The sequence below is a fragment of the Argentina silus genome, assembly GCF_951799395.1.
Source record: "Argentina silus genome assembly, chromosome: 8".
NCBI lineage: Eukaryota > Metazoa > Chordata > Actinopteri > Argentiniformes > Argentinidae > Argentina > Argentina silus.
The window spans coordinates 1,498,538-1,510,971 of NC_139662.1; positions in this window are offsets into that span (position 1 = coordinate 1,498,538).

Sequence of the window (12,434 nt, forward strand, 5' to 3'; positions counted from 1 at the left end):
GATGTTGCTTCTCCCCCGTATGTATCAGCGTGTGTCTGGTCAGGTGACCCTTCATACTGAAGCATTTGCCACATTGTTCACACTGATATGCTTTTTCTCCGGTGTGAATTCTCTGGTGGATTTTTAAATGGCTTGATGCAATAAAGTGTTTGCTGCACATACTGTATGGTTTCTGCCATGAGTAGGATTTAAATGGCAATTTCAGCTGACTGATTTTCATGTCCTCAATAATAACTGAAGAGCTTTGCCCTTTTTGTGCATGTACAAAGAGAGGCCAAGAGTCACTGGTGGGTTCTGATACTCTGTAGCCCACTCCATCAGGTTCTGTTTTAAACTGTTCTGTAGTGTTGGTTGGTAGAGAGTCCCTCTCTCTGATCTCCCCAGTTTGGTAAAGGTGTGACAGCTGGAGTGAGTCCTTCTGATCACAGACACTACTCACACTTGGGGGAGTGAATATGGGCTCTATGATATCAAACTGCAGCGCTTGAAGCTGCTCTTCCTCCTGACTGATCCCAAACTCCTGTTCCTCCTCTTTAATCTGTGACGTGTCCTGCCCCAGACTAGGGTTCCAATCCTGCTCAGAGGTAAACTCCTCTTCAGAAACACAGAGAGGGACATGCAGGGGGTCTGGAGATCAAAAAAGAGAATGCATACAGAAAAGACTAAATTAATATTTCAATCCATGATTGACTATAAGCTCATGATGAAAAGTTACCAATCATGTTCAGTTTAATCACTTCTGTTTGTCCTATTCTAACTACAAATGAGCACGATGCTTGGCCGTCATGTCTGATGACGAATAAATAGAGATGTCTTTTTTTTTTTCTTTTTTTTTTACTTATAAATAGCAGTCGCTACAAACCTGCTCCAAACTTCACGTCGGGTTTGAAGACCAAATCCAGCGTCCTCTGAAGTCGTTCGTTTTCCTCCTTCGACCGGCGGATCTCATTCTGATATTCTACTACCGTTTTTTCAACTACTGCGAATATCTCCAATGCTGCCGCCGTTAATCTTTGGGTGAAAAACAGTTGCAGCGACTCTAGTTTTGACATGATCGTGAAATAATCAAGCAATTCATATACAAATGTTCAGCAGCAGTTATAGTGTATAACGTCAACATGAATGTGAGCTTCTTCTGATGTCCCTGATGTGGAGCTAACCCAGCTGCAGCCAATAGACACGGTACTGTCGTCATCTGCTGGGCTGGAGCTGTAGTGCACCTCCACAACTGGAATAGTATTCTGCCGATTATTAAAATCAGTCTTCACCAAATCAAAGACTCGAGCAAAAAGATATATATATATATATATTTGCAGAACATTTACATTAAATATCTAAAAGGACATTGGAGTAAGACCTGGGAGTGTATAAATAAATAATGATGGAGAAACTATGTCCTCTGGGCTCATTTAGTCAGTAGGTTATTTTTTACTAATTACATCAACAATATTGGATTGTAACCTGCATCTACATGCCGATGACACTGTTATATATGCTATTGCCCCCACGATTGACCAGGCTCTGTCTAAGCTACAGTCTGCATTCACTGTCCTGCAGTGAGCATTTGTTGGGTTGAGGTTGGTGCTTAATGCTGGAAAGACAAAATATATGTTATTTAGCAAATCACAGAAAAATTTATCTCATGTATGCATGTACTTTGGATGGTGCCCCCACTGAGTGTGTCCCCGCTTATAATACCTGGGCATTTGGTTTGACAAAGACTTCAGAAAACATTGGAGGAGCTTGTTAAAAAGCTAAGATTTAAGGCAGGCTTATTTTATAGGAATAGATTGTGCCTTTCCCTGAACAGCAGAAAGCAGATTGTGCAATCAACTTCCGTGCCAGTGCTTGCTTCTGGTGATATCATCTACCAAAATGCAGCAGCCACTACTCTTAAACCTTTCAATGCCATTGAATGATTATCACTGGATAGCGCCCTTTGCTTCATCACAAGTGATAGTTTTAATAGTCATCATTGCATACTTTATCAAAAGGTTGGCTGGACCTTGTTAAAGTCCCGTAGATCTCTTCATTACTCCCTTTTTGTGTATAAAGCCCTACTGCATAAACTCCCGGCTTACCTAACCTCATTATTAAAATTCAAGAACATAAATGACCTAACCCGTTCTCAGAGTTGGTTAACTCTTGAGGTTCCTCGGGTCTCCACCGAATTGAGTAAATCCGCTTTTAGTTATGGTGTACCTCAATGCTGGAACAATCTACAGAAACATTTCAGTTGGATGTTCTGGTGCCGCTTGAGCAATTTAGGGTGTTAATTGAGCACCTCCTTGGTGAAAGATGTGATTGTTTCTCCTAATATATAGTGGTTTTATATGATGTATTGATTTCTGTGTTGAACTGCGTTGTAATGTTTATGTGTTGTTTTGTTATTGTGTAAATATTGTGGACATGGTGCACCTGCAAAAGAGACCTTGGTCTCAGTGTGTTTCCCCTGTATAAATAAATGTGAAATTGATGTAATTATACCCAACAATTAAATCTCTTTCCAGTGATAATCATTCAATTGCAACCTCATTACAATAACTGGTTATATACATTAAGGCAATATGCATATGACTGAGACACAAGCAAGAAGCTTCATTATCAATTAAAGACACTGTCGCTTGAAAACTATGAACTGCTACCTATAAAAACAACTTAATGAAAATTCCTTTAAAATAACTTTTACTTATTAATTAGTTTTTAGTTAATTTGACCAAGGACAGTGACCTGAAGGTGATGACCTCCTGCATGTTAAATCTTCCGAATATCACACATCATTCAAAGCCTGCTGTCGCTTTTCTTGTGTTTTTGTGGTTTCTCTCCAGTGTGAATTCTCTGGTGGACATTTAGGTTTCCACCACTATTAAGCATTTCCCACAAGTATGTCCTTTAAATGGTCTCTCTCCTGTAAGAGTCCTCATATACTTTCTCAATTGCCCTTTGTGTATGAAATGTTTACCACATCGTTCACTGTGATGTGTTTTTCGCCTGTATGTATCATCATATGTCTAATTAGGTCTTCCTTCCGATGGAAGGGCTTGCCAAATTATTTGCATTGATGTGGTTTCTCACCTCTTTGAACTCCAGATGAATTTTAAATGGCATAATGAAATAAAGCTGTACACAGCCCACCTGTATGGTGTCATACACACAGCCCACCTGTGTGGGATCTGTCCTTGTAGCGGAGGTCATTTGTATGGGGTAGCCCTGCCTGCCACTTCTAAACCGAGATACAGCCCTGATACCATAAGGAATGTCCTCATAAATGAACACAACCATTTTATTATTTTTGTGATCTAAAATGGAATTGATAAGTTCTCTAAAATTTGCCACATTTTGGCTACGGTAAAATCTAAGTTTGCATGTCAATCTTCTATGCACTAATTCAATTCATTAAATGAAGAACTTTACTGTCTAGGGGAAGAGTGGGATTGGATTGTGCTCAGCGTTCAAATTGTATCTCTCCAGTGGAAAGATAAATTGTTTGTTAATGGGAAACGATTTGGGCTTGTTGTAAGCGGAGCTCAAGCACATAGGGGCTGAATCAAGATGTGTAGCCTACAGATCATGAATGTCACACATATCAACAACTGTCCAAGGCAACAGCAATTATATGACACCTGATACATGATATGATGGACAGGGGCAAAAAAGAACAGTCAAATACAGACAGTAGGCAACTACAAATTACTTGTTGGATACGGGCAGTAAAACAGTGACAATATCATTTGTTTTATTCACATCATTGCACAATGTAAACATTTTGGAATGATTCATGAAAGCTCCCATTTCAATCATGTGATACGTTCAATACGTTCAATGTAAACTTGCGGTGCCAGAATGGAAAATTATTGACACGAACTGCCCTCTTTGCTTTGTAAATGCACTGTGTCCATATAGCCTACTGCTGAATCAACTGACATCATTTTATGAAGTGTCAATGAAGACATGATTTGTTCTAAATTAAGGTTAATTTCAAATTTCTCTGCCAGACAAAAGGCCCAATGAGAAAAAGATCCCTGTGCTACATCTTTGCAATATAAGCACAACAGACATTTCTCATAGTTTAGATTTAGTGACGATGTTAATCCGATCCATGTGTGCTGTCTGGGTAGCTGGGTAACTATTGTATAGTTACAACGTGATTTGGACTGCTTTTAGGGTACTTTGTTGTCATATTGCTGCCAACCATTTAAAGGACACACATACATGTGCATCCATTCATGGCCACAATTTACCCATTTTCTAATGGCTACTTCCAACATGACAATGCACCATGTCACAAAGCAAAAGTCATCTCAAACTGGCTTCATGAACATGACAATGAGTTCAGTGTTCTTCAGTGGCCTTCCTAGTCACCAGATCTGAATCAGAATTTCAAAGGAATGTTTCCAACATCTTGTGGAATCAATGCCACGAAGAATTAAGGCTGTTTTGAGAGCAAAGAGAGGCCCTACCCAGTATTAGTATAGTGTTTGTAATAAAGTGCTCAGTGAGTGTATGTGTGCTCTATAGACTCCTGCAAACATTATAAACCATAACTGGTATTACTGGACGAATACTTTATTCAGGTATGGCTATTCAAAATAAATCTGGCTTCAGCCTTGCATTTATATTGATAGGTATGTTTCTTTTGTTTAGAAACACCACCACTCATAGTGTAAACACATACTCCCATAGCCTGCACACAGACGAACCCCCCCAACGAACTTGCAGAATGTCTTAAGACAATGTACAACCAGACAAACATGGTCATGTGTAATGGCGAGCACACACACACACACACACACACACACACACACACACACACACACACACACACACACACACACACACACACACACACACACACACACACACACAAAACAACATTTGTCTATTTGACCCACAACATCAACTGGAACACTACACAAATATTAGATGCTTATTTTTTTCTTTTATTTCTATCATGCATGAAGAAATAAAAAAGTATGGGTATGTATAGGATAGAGTGAGGGAAAAAGTGAAATTAAATGAATGCAAAACAAATATTGCTGTTAGTGGCATACATGAAATTCTGTCTTGTTAAAACTCTCAGCTGGTGTCCTAGTGTGTCTGAATAGTCCAGTAACCAGGCTGGTGACTTGGTTTTTGTTGTAGGCTCATCGTTTCACATTTGTTCTACTCAAGCTACAATATATGTTTATGTCGCTGTGAAGAGACATCTGAGGAAGGAACATGAAGAGAGAGGGCGTTCTGTTCAATTTACAGCAATCAATCAACCTATCAATGAATCTACAATCTAATATGTTGATTCTATCAAAACAGTTTTCCATTAGCCCACCTTTGCATCGTGCTCACTGTCTACTCTGCCAAGTGTGGCCATTAGGTATTGAACTCGGGTCTGTTTGCCCTTGGAAAGATGGGAAAACTGTAGAGAGATACAGAGGAAAGAAAGTGAACAAGATGAACAAAAAGAAACACAAGAATTGTAACTAGAAATTATATATCAAGTAATTGTTCATGGTTTGTGTATTTCTCCCCATCACTCTGGTGGTCACCTCTCTTGTCTTCATTCCTGTCTTTCTTCTCATCCTTTTGGTATATTTTCTCTCTCATGCAATCCTCACTATCTTTGCATTCCTCCACACTTTTGTCATTCCTCTTATCAGCACAAATTTTGTCCTTAGCTTCACCATTCTCATCGTCATGATCACTTTGGTCAATCTCACTACAGTCAGTCTCTGACCATTCTTCATCACTTTCTAGCTTCTCCTCCTTGTCCTCAACTTTCTCCTTTTTCTGTATGTCCTTTTTTTGTCTTCTAATTTTGTCCGCTGTTCTTCTCCTTCTCTCCTCATCAGTCTTCTCGTTCCACTGTCTCCCCTCCACTAGCTTTTCCTTTCTCCTCTCCTCCTTTCTTTCCTCTCTCTTGGTCATTCTGTTTTCCTTACGTATAATTTTCCTTTTTATCTCTTCTTCCACAATCTCCTCTACCACCTTCCCCTCTCTTGTTCTCTCTTCCTCTTCCTCCTCCTCTCTCTGTCTTTGCTGTTGCATCACTCTCTTCAATTCAGTCTTTCTCTGTCTCTCACTTTGCCCTCCTTCCTCCTTCCTTCCTGCTCTCTTGTTCTTTTCATATGCTTCCTTTGTTGGTTGCATGACATTTTTAAAGTACATTTGAAGCGTCCTATCCTTCCTGTCTCTTCTCTTTTCATTACTCTGTCCATCATGCAGACAGAGTTTCTTCATTGGCATTCTCTTTGCTGCCTTTTCTCTTCTTTTTCCCTCCATTCTTTCCTCTACCTTCTTTGACATTTTTTCCTTCAGACTTTCTTTCTGTGCCGTGGTCCAGTTATGCCACCACCCTACATCCCTCCATCCTGATCTCTCCATCTCGTACATCTCATTTTTCCTCCTCTGGGTCACCATCAGTTTTTGAATACTCTCCCTCTCCTCCTCCAGGTCTCTCTCTTGATTCCTCGCTTTTATCTCCTCCACCATCAATTCACCTCTCTCCATCTCCCAGCTCTCCTTCTTCTCCCCTTTGTCCTCCCCCCCCACCATATCTATTATCTTCCTCTTCCTCTCCCTAACCTTTCTCTCTTTCATTTCCCACTCCTCCTCTGTCCTTCTCTTCACCTCTGTCTTCATCTTTTCTCCCTCAGTCTTCCCCTCCTCCTCTTCCAGCCTCATATACCCCTTCTCTCTACTTCTCTCTCCATTTCTTCTCATTCCTTTCACTATGAATCGCCGGATCTTGAGTGGTGCTTTCTTTGTCAAAAGTTTGCATATTTTTTCTAGCTTTGTTTTCTTCTGCTGTATCAGGGCAACTTCATCACCAAAACACCAGTCTTCCTGATCAACACTACTCGATCCCTCCATAGTGACTGCTCTCTAGACAGAGTGTTGGATGTAAACTAGTCTAAGTGCAGATGCTTCAAGAAAATGGAAAAACAGACTTATGTTAAAGTGAAGTAATAGTTGTTTTGTTTTTTTAAACAAAACAACTATTTCATAAGAAAAAAGACATTGATCATATTTATAATTTTTTCAGACTTATACATATGAAAACATTCAAATATATTTTACTTACTCATCTAACCTCTTCACAATGATGTCTCTGTGCTAACTGCTAAACTCTAACCTTCTAGAATATCACCTGAGGATCCTATTATGACATCATGACTCACTGTGACATCATGCTTTTTGCATTTGACCACTAGCTGGCATTAGATTACATTAGAATACGTTTATTTTCCAGAAGGTACTTTGTTTATGGTGTCCGGCACATGAAGGCAATATTAATCAGACACATTTAAGCATATTAACATCACATAGAGTAACAGTAACCAAAATACAGGACATAGTTAAAAGCAATACATTTAAATCAACCCACTACAATAAAGTAGCTAAATAATAAAGAGTTGGACCTGCAACTGACTCCACGAGCACCATTGATCAGCTCAGAAAGTGAGGAAAATGTATGGGCCTACATCCCATGCATTTGCCCAGTACCTTTTCTCTAATGTTAGGTGTGAAAATATTACTTACAGTTACAATCTGCATCTCCATTAACAGCTTATTCCCTACAGTATTATAGTGAACTGCATATGTAAAAGCAGTGTGCTCTATGTGTAATGCCATTTGAGATTTGACCTACATTAGGTTACCATGACAGACAACGACAAATATGGTTTTGAGTCTTCTTGTGTCACCACTTGTGTGATGTCACTGTGTTACAACATATTCTGGCTTTGTTACACTGTAACTCGCACCTCTTAGCAATAATAACCATGGCACCTCTGATGATGTCACTGTGACATCATGTAATGTAACTATGGCAACCATGTTCATTACATGCTGAACATTTGAAATTACTGTCGCCATTTATACAGATCTTACCATAAGACAGCCCAAAACAAACAAATATCCCAACTACAACTATCTGTTAGCAAACACTTATCCAGCCTTCTCTTTATTCTGCTGATGTATTACACAGCAAACAACATGTTCATGAAACACTAATAAGTATTTTTCTAGATATTTTTGGAATTCATGCATAATACCCTTAAGCAAAGACACATATCAATGCATGTTTTTCAGAAACAATGATTACAAATTTCACATTGCATCAAATCTAACAGGAGAAATACATGCTGCTTATCAATGAATTGGTTCTTAAAATGTTAATTCACACCAAGACAAAACTTGAATATGTTCTGTGGACAATACTGTAGAGCAGGACATTATATAATTTTGATAACAATCATTGCCTTTTCACTTAAACATTTGGGAACATTTGGTACAGAGGACTTACCAGTTGCTCAGTCTTTCTCCAACTACTTGACTCCCAGAATGTTCACATACCCAAGACTCTATCCCTATGGCAACCCCTGTATGATGTCATCATTGTGACATCACATCAAACTGTACTTGTGCCTATGAAGATGCAATTTGGGCATTTTCTCTCTAGTTACTGTAACTGTATTAATCAAAATTAAATCAAAAAGTTGTTTGGGGTACTGTAGAAACCATTTACCACTGCCATAATCATGTCTTGATTTAGTGCTATCTCACAATAAGACGTGTTGAACCTTTTTTTGTTTTGACTGAATTGGTAAAATAGAGAAGGTTGAATAACACTAGTGCGTCTTTTTTGTTTTCTTTTGTTTTAAAATTCATGCCTAACCTAAAAACACACAGATACAAATTTACCAGCAATTTCCAAAGTTGTGGTTATAAATCAATTCCTAATGAGATCCAATCTTACATGTTGCTCAATGCTCACCATTAATTACTTCCGGAAAATCACACCAAAAACTAGTAGAATATTTTCTGTGCCCACTGTCAAAATGAGTATGAAGTTATATATTTTTGATAACAATTATTTTTGACTGAAACATTTGTAAAATGGTATACAGAGGACTTACCAATGCTCAGTCTTTCTCCAACTAAATGACTCCCAGAATGTTCACATACCCAAGACTCTATCCCTATGGCAACCCCTGTACGATGTCATTGTATGTAGCATCACATCATTGTGACATCACATCAAGCTGTAATACCTGTGTTTGAGCCTATGGGGTTGCGGTGTGTTGATTTTCTAGTTCTAGATAGTAATGCAAGGTCTGCATTTGATGGATGTATGTTCAAAGTAGCCCTTTTTCACGTTATAATAAAATCAAAGACATAATAAAAACAAAGGTTTGTGGTACAGTAAAAACAAACTTCCACTGCCATTAGACTCACCTCACAGGTATATGATTCCAGGTCTCAGAATGAGCCATAAATCAGGAAATGTGGTGTTTTACAAACAGTTTTAACCATCATTAGCAATGTTTTCTTTTCTTTTTTTTTTTAAGATTATGACTGCCATTGGGGCGTCCAATCCAATTACATTAAGTCCCTCTCTATCAGAAGAGGTTTTATACATTTGGGAAGAACAAGCTGTTCCCGAGCCTGCTGGTGCAGGAATGGAGACTCCTGTACTGCCTCCCAGATGGGAGGAGGGCAAACAGTCGGTGGCTGGGGTGAGAGGTGTCCCTACTAATGCCTCACGCCCTCCGCAGACACCGCCTGTGCTGGAGGACCTCGATGGCAGGGAGTTGGGCACCGGTGATGTACTGGGAGATTTTCACTACCCGTTGTAGGGCCTTCCAGTCAGAGACAGAGCAGCTGCCATACCACACTGTGATGCAGTTTGTCAGAATGCTCTCGATGGTACACCAAAAGAAATTGACCAGAAGACAGATGGGCTTTCTTCAGTCTCCTCAGGAAGTATAGACGCTGCTGCACCTTTTTGACCAGTGTGGTGGAGTTGAGGGTCCAAGAGAAGTCCTTGGAGATGTGGTCACCCAGGAGTTTGAAGCTGGACACACGCTCCACCTCCATCCCATTGATGTTGATGGGGGTGTGTCTGAAGCCCTTAGCTTTCCTGTAGTCCACAATGAGCTCCTTGGTCTTCTCGGTGTTGAGGGCCAGGTTGTTGTTGGCACACCACAACGCCAGGTGCTGGACCTCCTCCCTGTAGGCCGACTCATCGTTGTTACTGATCAGGCCTACTACCGTGGTGTCGTCTGCGAACTTGATGATGGTGTTAGAGCCATGCACAGGCACGCAGTCGTGGGTGAAGTGGGAGTAGGGGCACAGCATACAGCCCTGGGGACACCGGTGTTCAGGGTCAGGGTGGAGGAGGTGTGGTTGTCTAACTGGGGTTTGTTGGTCAAGAAGTCCAGGTGGTCCAGATGCCAAGGTCACTGAGTTTGATGACCAGCTTGAAGGGGATGATGGTGTTGAACGCTGAGTTGAAGTCAATGAATGATCCTCCGTTGACCTGTTCAGGCAGTAGGCAAACTGGTGGGGATCCAGTGTGGGGGGTAGGTGGTCTTTAAGGTGAGCCAGGACCAACCTCTCGAAGCACTTCATGATGAAGGTTTATACATTTACAATACATGTTTCCTTTATCAGGTTGCCGACATGAGGTCAATTGTACGTGTAATATGAACAACACTGCTTTCTCTCATTCTTAATGTTGGAGTATTTCTGAGCTTAGTGTTGACTGTATGTATGGGACTTGGTCCCCTGTGTTCCATAAATAGCATTTGCAGCTTGTCTTTTTTATAATAGCCTTTTATTATTGTTATTATTATTATTATTATTATTATTATTATTATTATTATTATTATTATTATATATCTAAATATATCTATGTTATTGTCTGGTTGATAATGATTCCTTTTAAATGTGTCATAAATGTGCAATGGTGTGATTGCAGTTTTGCAGTTGCAGTTGTTGTTTGTTTCTGTGTTTTAAACTGTGTATTCCTTGTATATTGGTGGATGTCTCCTGGCATGTCTGTGGGTTTTTGCGACAGTTATTCAGCGTCATCCTGAGTCAGATGAACTTTCTATACAGCAAATTTTGTTTATGGCCATACCACCCTGGACATGCCTGATCTTGTTCGATCTTGGAAATGAAGCAGAGTTAGGCCTGGTTAGTACTTGGATGGGAGACCGCCTGGTAGTGGCTCATGACCCCCCCAAGTCCCTATTGCTCATCCTGGGATCGGACGAAAATTTATCAGAAAGAAGGACGCCCCCTGGTGTTCACTGGCCTCAAGTTTTATTTACAGAAATGTCATGTATAAGAATTGATTGAAATCCACTTGGCTGCTGAATGTTGTTTGCATTATTTGCATAGTTTGAGTTGATGTAGATTGATGAGATTTATATATTTAGGTGGAAAAGTGTACAATTATTACATTTTTGGCCTGAACTATAAAGGGTGTAAAAATGTATTTAATGCACTCTCACTTTGTCTGGAAGACATCTGAGCCATTCACACGACTCATTGTAATGACCACCCAGGGGGTGCAGCCAGCACAATCGAATTAGCAATGCATATTGACACCTCTGAGTCTGGGAGAAGACACAAAGACAACTTCTCTGTTTTATCCGGTTTTAACCTATGTAACTTGATTTCTTTCATTTGGTTTACTTGGTTACATTTAAGGTTATTGGTAACTGTTAAATAAACCACCATTCATATCTCTTTCCTCCGTAGCCACTCTTAGCCTTACTCATGTGTTATTAGTTGATAAACTACATTCGAGGTCAACCTACTAATCTTATTGGAGTCAGATTAAATTGTAGTCTATAATACTTGATCACCATTGATGCATTGCTTTGACCAAAAAATACCATAGTGTATTTCCCCTTTATAAGGGGAAACTGATCATACAAACCATACCATTTCTGAATGCTTGCACCTCGTGTTATGATGTGTGACATGAGATATGCCCCACCATCCTACTCACCATGCAGCCCATAATTAATAAACTGGGTGTTGGTAAAAGTATTTTCTTAGAGCTTATACTCTAGGTGTTTGACCTACAATCATTTTTGACATGTCCCACCCTCCTCTTTTTTTCTGAAACTCAAGCATACAGAGACTCCAAAATACTTGAAATACTTTTATAATACTTTTATTTATATTATTACTTAAAAATGTTATTCACAAATTACCAAATAGCATTACAGTTTTATTCTTTAACTAGAATGTGTTTCGTCCCAACGAACTGCGAGAGTGTGGTTGCTAAAATGCCGCAGATGGTCACCAACAGTTACTGAATAAGACATGAGAACAGTGCATTTTGTGAAACGAAAATGCATTCAAAATTTACAAAGAACCCAATGTAAAGGTTTCAACATGCACATTTTTCCATTTACTACTTATGCACTCAGATTCCATGTATGGGGCACAGATATATTATTTTTATGACACACAAACACGGAGGCAGACCTGTTTAGTTGAAAGCCCACTCACCACGTCAAGGTACAGGCCATGAGTGAGATGACGAGAGACAAACATTTACAAACATTTAGTTAAACATGGAGCTGACAAAGACATACAAACATCACAAGGACATGCACACAAAAACATTAATAATT